This window comes from Heptranchias perlo, unplaced genomic scaffold (assembly GCF_035084215.1).
Source record: "Heptranchias perlo isolate sHepPer1 unplaced genomic scaffold, sHepPer1.hap1 HAP1_SCAFFOLD_214, whole genome shotgun sequence".
Classification (NCBI taxonomy): Eukaryota; Metazoa; Chordata; class Chondrichthyes; order Hexanchiformes; family Hexanchidae; genus Heptranchias; species Heptranchias perlo.
In genome coordinates this window covers 247987-258920 of record NW_027139228.1, presented here as the reverse complement: position 1 = coordinate 258920, position 10934 = coordinate 247987, and the positions used below count along the sequence as shown (strand labels likewise).

The following is a 10934-nucleotide window of genomic DNA, read 5'->3' as shown; positions in this document are numbered from 1 at the left end:
ACCCTTCCAATATCTTTGTGTTGTCAGGTCCACATTCTGTTTTAGATGAGCCACCAGTTCCTCCAGTTAAAAATTGGGAAGTCATGATCTTTGGCCCCAAAATCTCCACATCCTCGCCAGGGATTCCATCCACACCCCTGGTTTTTTGATTGGTGAGTCACTCACCAATCACTCAAGCCCTTACTGACTTGCTTTGGATTACAATCTCCTCAGCCTTTAGTTTATTTTTATTCTTTCTCACACTTGAATCCATCAGTGTCTCACCCCTCCCTATCTCTATAAACTACCAGTTCCGACAGCCCCTCCCAAACATTCTGCTCCTCCCCCTCTGGCCGCTTGTGCATCTGGAGTCCATTTGTCCTACTTCTGACAGGCGTGCCTTCAGCCATATCCACGCTCCTGATTGCCCTCCCTAAGCCCCTCCATCTCCATTCCTCCTTTCACGTGTCAGACGTGGCTCAGTGGTTGCAGTCTCACCTGTGAGATAGAAGTCTGTGCATTGAAGTCTAATTCCAGAGACTTGAACATATAATCCCGGCTGACACTGCAGTGCAGTCCTGAGGGAGCACTCGACTATCGGAGGGTCACTACTGAGGGAGCACATTACTCTCTGAGTGTCAGTACTGAGGGACTGGCGCACTGCTGGATGGTCAGTGCTAAAAGAGCGCAGTACTGTCGGACGGGCAGTACTCTGGGAGCGCTGTACTGTTGAAGGTGCCGACGGTAGGATATTTAAGCCGAGGGCCCATCTGCCCTCTCAGGTCGATGTAAAAGATCCCACAGCAATATTCGAAAAAGAGCAGGGGAGGTCCTTCCAGTGTCCTGGCCAATATTCACCCTTCAACCAATGTTTACAAAACCGACTTTCTGGCCATTGATCTCATTGCAGTGTGTGGGAGCTTGATGTGCGCAAATTGGCAGCCACGTTTCCTACATTAACACAGCGACTACACTTAACAATGCACTTCATTGATTGTTTCGGGACGTCCCGAGGTCAAGAACGGCGCTATATAAAAGCAAGTTCTTTCCTTCTTTCAGACCTTCCAAGAAACCCATCTCGCGCTCCAAGCTTTTGCCGTCCTTCCTACTATTTCCTTCCTTGGTCAGGGGTCGTCGAAATTCTACTCTTGAAAACCAATCATATCCCCTCCAACTCTCCATTTACTTCTCCTCCTTTTACATCCTCCCTAAACCCACTCTTTGACCAAGGTTTTCGCCAGTCCTCCTGATATCTTCTTATTCCTTTTACTTCTCCGTGAATCCGCTTGGGAATGTTTATTCCATTAAAGGCAGTCTGGGAATGCAAGTTGTTGTTAACTTTCATTGGAATGTGTTCATTAGTTGTCCACTGTCTGAGCAAAAGTAGTTTCTGGGATCATATTCTTGTACCAGAAAGAGATTTATATCAGACACAGACTTGCTCACATAAATAAACATTGGAAACTGCTCGTGGACACCGTTTTGTTCGAACAACATAACTTGGTTTATGTTCAGGCATCGCATTGAAATCGGTTTGTACAACCGTGAGGGATCCTTTAGGGGATCCTTGATCTAATAGGAGACAAGCAACACTGACTAGGATGAAGATTTATTAGTTATTTGTCTTTTTACTCTTTGATTATAACCCGTTTTACTGCTCCCTGGGACTGATGATTATGATGAAGATTTATTAGTTATTCTATTCGGTTAAACCACATAGTTCCAGAGCAGTTTCGGTGTCCCATTATAGAAACAACATTAAAGCCATAGGGAGAGCACAATGTGGATTCACTCGAATGTGGCCAGGGAAGGGAAACCTTTTTGGAAAGACTTGAAAAAAAAGGATTATTTCCATGGGAATAGAAAAGACGAGACTTAAATCTTAAACAAAAACAGGCCATTCGGCCCAACTGTTCCATTCCTGTGTGTATGCTCCACACGAGCCTCCTCCTAACTTCAGAATATCCTTCTGTTCCTCTCTCCCTCGTGTACTTACCCAGCTTCCCGTTAAATACATCTCTACTATTCGCCTCAACTACTCCAGGTAGGAGCAAGTTTCAAAATTCCATCCACTCTCATGGTTAAAAAAGTTTCTCCTGAATTCCTTATTGGGTTTATTCGTGACTATTTTATCTTAATGACTGCAAGTTTTGGACGCCCCACAAGTGGAAACATCTTCCCGACCTCTAACATATCAAACCCCTTCCTAATTGTAAAGACCTCTATTAGGGCACTCCTCAGCCTTCTCTTCTCTCGAATAAAAATACCCAGCCTGTTCAGTCTTTCCTGATATTGAAAACCTCTCAGTTCTGGTATCATTCTAGTGATTCATTTTTTGCACCTTCTCCAGTGACCGTGTATCGTTTTTATAATATGGAGAACAGAACTGTTCACAGACCTGAAATGTTAACACTGTTTCTCTCTCCACAGATGCTGCCTGACCTGTTGTGTGTGTCCAGCATTATCTGATTAATTACATTTCACATAGACTGGTCTAACCAAGCTCAACATAATATCTCTGCTTTTCAATTCTATTCCTCGAGAAATGTTTGCATTTTTATGGCCTTCGCACCTCAGCAGGATAGCCAGCTTGCCCCACAGTAAGATGGCCGCCATGCCCCACATTATGATGGCCGCCTTGCCCCTCAGTAAGCCTTGCCGCACAGTAAGATAGCCAGCTTGCCCCACAGTAAGATGGCCGCCTTGCCCCACAGTAAGATGGCCGCCTTGCCCCACAGTATGATGGCCGCCTTGCCCCTCAGTAATCCTTGCCCCACAGTAAGATAGCCAGCTTGCCCCACAGTAAGATGGCCGCCTTGCCCCTCAGTAAGCCTTGCCCCACAGTAAGATAGCCAGCTTGCCCCACAGTAAGATGGCCGCCTTGCCCCTCAGTAAGCCTTGCCCCTCAGGAAGATAGCCAGCTTGCCCCACAGTAAGATGGCCGCCTTGCCCCTCAGTAAGCCTTGCCCCTCAGTAAAATCGCCAGCTCGTCCCACAGTATGATGGCCGCCTTGCCCCTCAGTAAGATGGCCGCCTTGCCCCTCAGTAAGCCTTGCCCCTCAGTAAAATCGCCAGCTAGTCCCACAGTATGATGGCCGCCTTGCCCCTCAGTAAGATGGCCGCCTTGCCCCTCAGTAAGCCTTGCTGGCAGACATTATGTTTTCAGTTCAGGGCGGGAGTGAATGGTTCCCTGTTACCCACTGTGTACTGTACATGTCCAGGAGCTGTCACTGTTCCATACAAGGGCCGTAAAGTACAGAGAAGGAGAGACACACTGAGAGAGGTATGTTGTTTAAATGTAAAGGCACTGATTTTTTTACAGGTATATGTCTCAATTTTGTGTTTATTCAGGGCCACCATTTTCTGTCAACACAGCACTGGGACATTTATTACAGAGTACCTCGCCTCAATGGGAAAGAAACACACTGTACAGAGGGCAGGAAATATAAAGTGAAACATAGAATCAGGTCTGAATGGAGATCAGAAATTGCACAGATAAAACTAGGTGCAGATCTCGTTGTTATGTTTAATAACTGTTTTTTTATTCCTTCATAGGATGTGGGTATCGCTGGCAAGGCCAGCATTTATTGCCCATCCCTAATTGCCCTTTAGAAGTTGGTGCTGACCTGGCTTCTTGAACCGCTGCAGTCCGTGTGGTGACAGTTCTCCCACAGTGCTGTTAGGAAGGGAGTTCCAGGATTTTGACCCAGCGACGATGAAGTAACGGCGATATATTTCCAAGTCTGGGTGGTGTGTGACTTGGAGGGGAACGTGCAGGGGGTGTTGTTCCCATGTGCCTGCTGCTCTTGTCCTTCTAGGTGGTAGAGGTCGTGGGTTTGGGAGGTGCTGTCGAAGAAGCCTTAGCGGGTTACTACAGTGCATCCTGTGGATGGTACACACTGCAGCCACTGTGCGCCAATGGTGAAGGGATTCAATGTTTAGGGTGGTGGATGGGGTTCCAATCAAGCGGGCTGCTTTATCTTGGATGGTGTCGAGCTTCTAGAGTGTTTTGGAGCTGTACTCATCCAAGCAAGTTCAGAGTATTCCATCACACTCCTGACTTGTGCCTTGGAGATGGTGGAAAGGCTTTGGGGAGTCAGGAGGTGAGTCACTCGCCGCAGAATACCCAGCCTCTGACTTGCTCTCGTAGCCACAGTATTTATATGGCTGGTCCAGTTAAGATTCTGTTCAATGGTGACCCCCAGGATGTTGATGGTGGGGGATTCGGCGATGGTAATGCCGTTGAATGTCAAGGGGTTAGATTCACTCTTGTTGGAGATGGTCATTGCCTGGCACTTATCTGGCGCGAATGTTACTTGCCACTTATCAGCCCAAGCCTGGATGTTGTCCAGGTCTTGCTGCATGCGGGCTCGGACTGCTACATTATTTGAGGGGTTGCGAATGGAACTGAACACTGTGCAATCATCAGCGAATATCCCCATTTCTGACCTTATGATGGAGGGAAGGTCATTGATGAAGCAGCTGAAGATGGTTGGGCCTTGGACACTGCCCTGAGGAACTCCTGTCGCAATACCTTGGGGCTGAGATGATTGGCCTCCAACAACCACTACAATCTTCCTTTGTGCCAGGTAAGACTCCAGCCACTGGAGAGCTTTCCCCCTGACTCCTATTGACTTCAATTTTACTGGGGCTCCTTGGTGCCACACTCGGTCAAATGCTGCCTTGATGTCAAGGGCAGTCACTCTCACCTCACCTCTGGAATTTAGCTCTTTTGTCCATGTTTGGACCAAGGCTGTAATGAGGTCTGGAGCCGAGTGGTCCTGGCGGAACCCAAACTGAGCATCGGTGAGCAGGTTATTGGTGAGTAAGTGCCACTTGTTAGCACTGTCGACGACACCTTCCATCACTTTGCTGATGATTGAGAGTCGACTGATGGGGCGGTAATTGGCTGGATTGGATTTGTCCTGCTCTTTGTGTATGAGATTTTTGGACTGGTATGTAATATGTATCTCAGTCTGCACTAATGGAATTGATACTCTATCTTTAAATCTCATTCTCCGAGTACATTCTGAACAGGTATCTAATTTGTTTCTCAGGTTTACTATCTTTCAATATTTCTCAATCTGATACTTTACCTGAGTTTTGGACTTGTATGCAATTTGTAACATATGATACACTTTTCGAATGGATATTGCATGTATTAAAGTCATGTGTGTGAGAGTTCTGGGCTAGTATTCAATTTGAATCTCGGGGAACATTATTGGGATTCATTCTGTACCTTTGAATCGGGTACCATGTGTGATTTCTATCTGGTATTTAATTTGTAGCTAATGTTGCTCTCCTGTGAGATTATAACAGTGCCTTTCACTCTGAGAGTGTGATTTTGGACTGGGATTTTGGTATCTACCTGTCAGCGGGACTGAGTTAGGGGGAAATGGAACAGTGTCAGCCTCACCTACTCTGCTTGACTGTTGGATTGAAAATGTGTCTCTGGAAATTGTGATCAGTGTGGGACTGACTACTTCTGCTGTCTGAGACTGTGGAACTGATGACCTGTCTGTGTCTCTGTGCTCTGTGAGTGATAATATACCTACTGTGTGTGAGAAGGAGCTGGCTGTACTGTTCCTTCTGCCTCGGGTGGAGGAAGCATCACATTTATTCTGGATCGTTCAAGGGTTTGCCTGTGGAAAGAAAATTATCTCTTGTTACTCAGGAACATGTGAGGGAGAAAATTCAGAAATGATCAGTTTAATATCTCTGTTAATGATCATTTTGAATATCCACAAAATGAAATCCAGTGATACAAACAGTGTCAGTGTCTGACTCCACTGCAGTACTGCAGCACTCAGCTTCTGCATACCAGGTGTGTTGGGCTGTTTTACAACAATTCAATGACATCCAGACACGGCCCAACCCCTGCACTGATCCATGAATGGGACTACCCGATGGGGCAGGGACCTTTGTACAGGTCAGGTTTCTAATCTCCTCTCCCATGGGACTAACCGTTCAACCGAAACCAAACAGCCGCTGTTTAAAATGTGTCCTTCACACTTCTCACCTGATGCCTGCAATAGATGCTCTTTGTATAACTCCCCACATCCTTACTGTCCGGCTCTGTTTCCACTCTTCACTGTCCAATAACAATAAACAGGGTGAGGCTGGAACTAAACCAGGACCATTCACTGCTGGTTTGGGGAGAGAAAGCAGCAATGATTTTAATAGCAGGTTCCTCCCATTCTCTCTCCCTTCCCCTGGACACACCCTGTACACACACAGCCCGAGAATGACTTCTCCTTTCCCCCCTCTCACTCCATGTTCCGTGACCAGTTCCTAATCCACTCCGCCTCTTACAAACAGCCCCCGGACTCCCCCAGAACTTCCCCCGGACTCAATGCCGATGTCTGAGCCCATCTGCGGACACGGTCCCGAAGCGATGATCTGCTGTAACGAGGCTGCTCTTTGCTCCCTTCCCCCGGGGGCCGTGATCTCTCCATTCCCGGCTGTTTTAAACTATCTTCTTCCGCTCACTGAGGGAATGGCGCCCACAATTCCCAATCCAAAAATCGATGGAAACTTTCCCCAATTGGAATTTTTCCGAGTCTGAGCAAAGTAAGTGGGTCTGGGGGAGAGGTCAGAGGGAATGGGGTCCACAGGCAGTGCAGGAACAGGCACCAGAATGGGAAACAGATGGGATTCCACCAGTGCCTAACGCTGGAATCCAGACTGACTTTACAATCTCCAACTATTAAACTAGATGTTTCCATCCCTGCTGTTTCTCTCGGGGTCTTTTGATGGTAAAGAGCCTTTCAGAGATAAAGTGAGCGGCTGTGAAATCAGCCAATGGATTCCCTTCATTAATGGCCCCTATAATGTGTGACTGAGAGAGGATTTCTCAAACCAATCCTGGAGAAACATGGGAGGAAAGTGGGAGTCGGTGTATTTGCTGGGACCGTGTAGGGTTAATATCAGGCAGTAACAGTCGCAGATTAATTTAACCGGAGTGAAACTGTAGGTCACTGAGAGTAATATCGAACAGCCCTGAGCTGTAAAACTGCAGATAGTACAACAGGCATTAGAGGGTTAAATGTGACCCATTGTTTCTGTCCCTCTCTGTACTGTCCCTGAGTGTGGGATTAATAGTGTTTCTGACCCTTGTACAATATCAGTGAGAGATGAGATTGCATCTTCTGTCTCTCCAACGCGATCTTTCTGGATAAAACGGCACTTTACCGGTCAGTCTGGATCTAATACTGTTAACGTCTGTCTGTCACTGTGTCTCACCGCTCTCTCTGTCTCTCTCACCGTGTCTGCCTCCCCCTCTCTCTCTGGTGCTGTATATGAAGGTGGATACTGCTATTGAGCGTGATTTGGACACAGATCGGAAGTGTAAGACTCATACAGTCTCTCTCTCTCTCTCCATTGCTGGACATGAAAGTGGGATACTGTCTGATAGAAAATAGAGAGAATGAGATGTCCGGGCCGGGCCTCACTGTAAATGGGGATGTTTCGGCTCCAGTCCCAGTTGATGGTCATAATCTTTTCACAGATTCAGGGCGAGAGTCTCTGTGAGACGGTAACACTGGCGGAGAAACTCCGATTCATAACTCAAACCCCAACACATGAGATTCTCCAAATAAGCTGGAATAAGGTGTTTGTAAAACGCTGAAGCCGTCTGGGAGGGGATGTGTGGGGAGATAGAACAGGGAAACAGACTGAAATGGAGGAGCCGAGTTGACTTGTTATTGAATGGACTGTATTTAGGCAGGAATATTAACGATTTCTCATTGTAACGGGGCTTATTTGAAAGCTTCGGGTTTTGGGAATCCTTGAATATGAAGCCCGGGTCTGTCAGGGTTTGTGCGGAGCGCTGAGGTTCGGTTCTATTATCCATAAACGGTTTGAAACTGTCGGATGGAGAGAACTGGAGGTGGAGCTGGAAGATCAGAGGCCGCTCTCCACTCTGTCACTCTGACTGTCTCCTCCCCTCGCGATTTCTCTGTTTAATCCCCCATATGGAACCAAAGCGGGTCGGTGGACTCTAAACACGGTTTACTCGTTAACAGGACGAAAGGCGAGTCATGTTCCTGATCTCCTGGGCACCAGGCAATTCACTGTTATTTGTTTCTGTACAGAGTTACATTTCAGTGATTCCCCAGTGAGTTTGATGCGTTATGGAAATAATTCAACAAAATAGAACAGAAACGGAGCGAAGCGCTGAATTCCACAGATGTAGAAAGGTTATTCGAGCAGTTCTGGTGATTCTTTACGAGCCCAGCATGGCAAGTAGTTTAAATAAATACAAGAAATCTGGTGATGTGTGGGCTGGGGTCTATAAGTCACCGTTTAAAGTACCGGACTGTGGTCACTGCCCCGACTCCAGTCCCATTAATACCTCATCTCGTCCACAACGAGAAAAAAGCAGCTCAAAGCCACACTGGTAGCATGATATCAGGGTCTCCCTTCAGACAGTAACCAGCCCTTTCACAGATACAGAGGGTGGCTCTGAAAAGAGCCTTTATATCGAGTTACATTGAAACTACAGCACAGAAACAGGCCATTCGGCCCAACTAGTCTATGCCGGCGTTTATGCTGCTCATGAGCCTCCTCCTTCCTTACTTCATCTAACCCTATCGGCATATCCTTCTATCCCTTTCACCCTCATGTGCTGATCTATCTTTCCCTTAAATGCCCCTGTGTTATTTGCCTCAGCTGCTCCTCGTAGTTGCAAGTTCCACATTCTAACCACTCTCTGGGTGAAGCAATTTCTCCTGAATTCCCTATTTGATTTATTAGCGACTATTTTATATTTATTACCTGAAGATTTGGACTCACCACAAGTGGAAATATTTTCTCTACATCTATCCTAACAAACCCTATCATTATCTTAAAAACGTCGATCAGTTCTACCTTCAGCCTTCTCTTTTCTAGTGAAACGAAACCCAGTCTGTTCAGTCTTTCCTGATAAGAATATCCTCTCATTTCTGGTATCATCCTTGTGAATCTTGATTGCACCTTCTCCAATGCCCCTATGTCTATAATATGGAGACGAGACCTGTTCGCAGTTTTCCAAGTCTGGTCTAAACAAGGTTCTATACAAGTTTAACATAACTTCTTTGCTTTTCAACTCTATCCCTCTAGAAATGAATCCTAGTGTTTGATGTGTCTTTTTATGACCTGATTAACCTGGGTCGCTACTTTTAGTAATTTGTGTATCTGTACCACTAGATCCCTTTGCTTCTCTATCCCGTTTAGACTCTTATTATCCAAGCAGTGTGTGACCTCCTGATTCTTCATTCTGCAACTTTATTAATGCCCTCTTGCATTTTGATGCATTCTTCCTTTGTATTAACTAAATCCCCCAATTTGTTGTCGTCCACAAATTTTGGAATTGTACTTCCGATTCCCGAATCCAAATCGTTAATGTAAATTGTGAAGAACAGTGGTCCCAGCAACTGGAACTCCACTTCCCACCTTTTGCCAGTCTGAGTAGCGACCCTTAACCTCTATTCTCGGCTTTTAGTTTTGTAGCCAACTTACTATCCATTCTGCCAGCTGATCCTGACTCTCCGAGCTCTGAACTTAGCCATGAGTCTACAATATGGTACATTATAGAAGACCTTCGGAAAATCCAAATATATCACCTCTACTGCATTAAACTTGTCTACACTTTCTGTTCCTTCTTCAAAGATTTCAATAAGGTTGGTCCTGTCCGTTGGGTTATCAGATTAAGCCTTGGCCGGTTTACTTGCTCTTGGAGCTCACAATGCTGGTTTTCTTCGGCAGCAGCACGGCCTGGATATCAGACAACACCCTGAGCGATGGTCACCCGTCCCAGCAGCTTGTTGAGCTCCTCGTCGTTGCGGATGGCCAGCTGCAGGTGTCTGGGGATGATGCGGGTCTTCTTGTTTGTCCCGGGCCGCGTTGCCGGGCAGCTCGAGGATTTCAGCCGTCAGATACTCGATGCACAGCAGCCAGATAGACCGGGGCTCCGGCACCCACACGTTCAGCATTGTTCCCCTTTCGCATTGATTGGGGGTTGGCGACATCTACTGGGCGGAAACAGGAACTGCAACAGAGCGAGAAAGGATCCGTCAGAAACCAGTGAAAATGAAGAACAAAATCCAACAGCCTGCAGTGTCTGTTCAGGATCTGATGTTTGGGAACTATTTTATTGGCGATTATTTTCAGCGATGGTGGTATAGTGGTGAGCATAGCTGCCTTCCAAGCAGTTGACCCGGGTTCGATTCCCGGCCATCGCAATTAAGTGTTCTTATTCGTTTATTTCCATCAGAAACTCTGAAGTTTACAATCGAATTTGATGCAGTTCAGTTGGAAATTGTTTCCAAGACAGAATCGGGTGTAATTATAGTAAAATGTTTTCAACCTTCATTTCTTTTCCCGAAAGAAGGAAAAGAGGAAAAACATGCTGGAAATACTGAGTTGCCAAGGGTCTAATGAGAGTGAGGAAGGGAAATGATATGTTAGCCTTTATTGTCAGGGTGTTGGAATATAAGAGTAAGGAGGTCTTGCTGCAATTGTAGTGTGAGGAAATATTGTGTAAAATTGGCCAATATACGGTGGAGTTTAGAAGAATGAGAGGTGATCGCATTGAAATGTATAACATTCTTAGACGGCTTGACAGGGTAGATGCTGAGAGTCTGATTCCCCTGGCTGGAGAGTCAAGAACTAGAGCTCATAGTCTCAAGATAAGGGGTCGGCCATTTAGGACCGACATGAGGAAACATTTCTTCACTCAAAGAATTGTGAATCTTTGGAATTCTCCGCACCCCAGAGGGCTGTGGATGCTCAGTCGTTGAGTTATGTTCAAAGCTGAGATCGATAGATTTTAAGAGAGCAACATGCATTATAAAGAGTTGGACGACCATGCATTAGAAACAGTGAGAGCACCATGCATTATAAAGGTGAGAGCACCAAGCATTTCAAACAGTCAGAGCAGCATGCATTGTTATCAGTGAGAGCACCATGCATTTAAA

The 10934-nt window shown here is 46.2% G+C and overlaps 1 non-coding gene across 1 annotated transcript; it reads left to right on the top strand.

Annotated features, from left to right (window-relative positions):
• The first annotated feature begins 10127 nt into the window (after nucleotides 1–10127).
• On the top strand, nucleotides 10128–10199 carry trnag-ucc (transfer RNA glycine (anticodon UCC)). Its single transcript has one exon. It is a non-coding gene; the product is annotated as a tRNA-Gly (tRNA).
• Nucleotides 10200–10934: the final 735 nt, after the last annotated feature.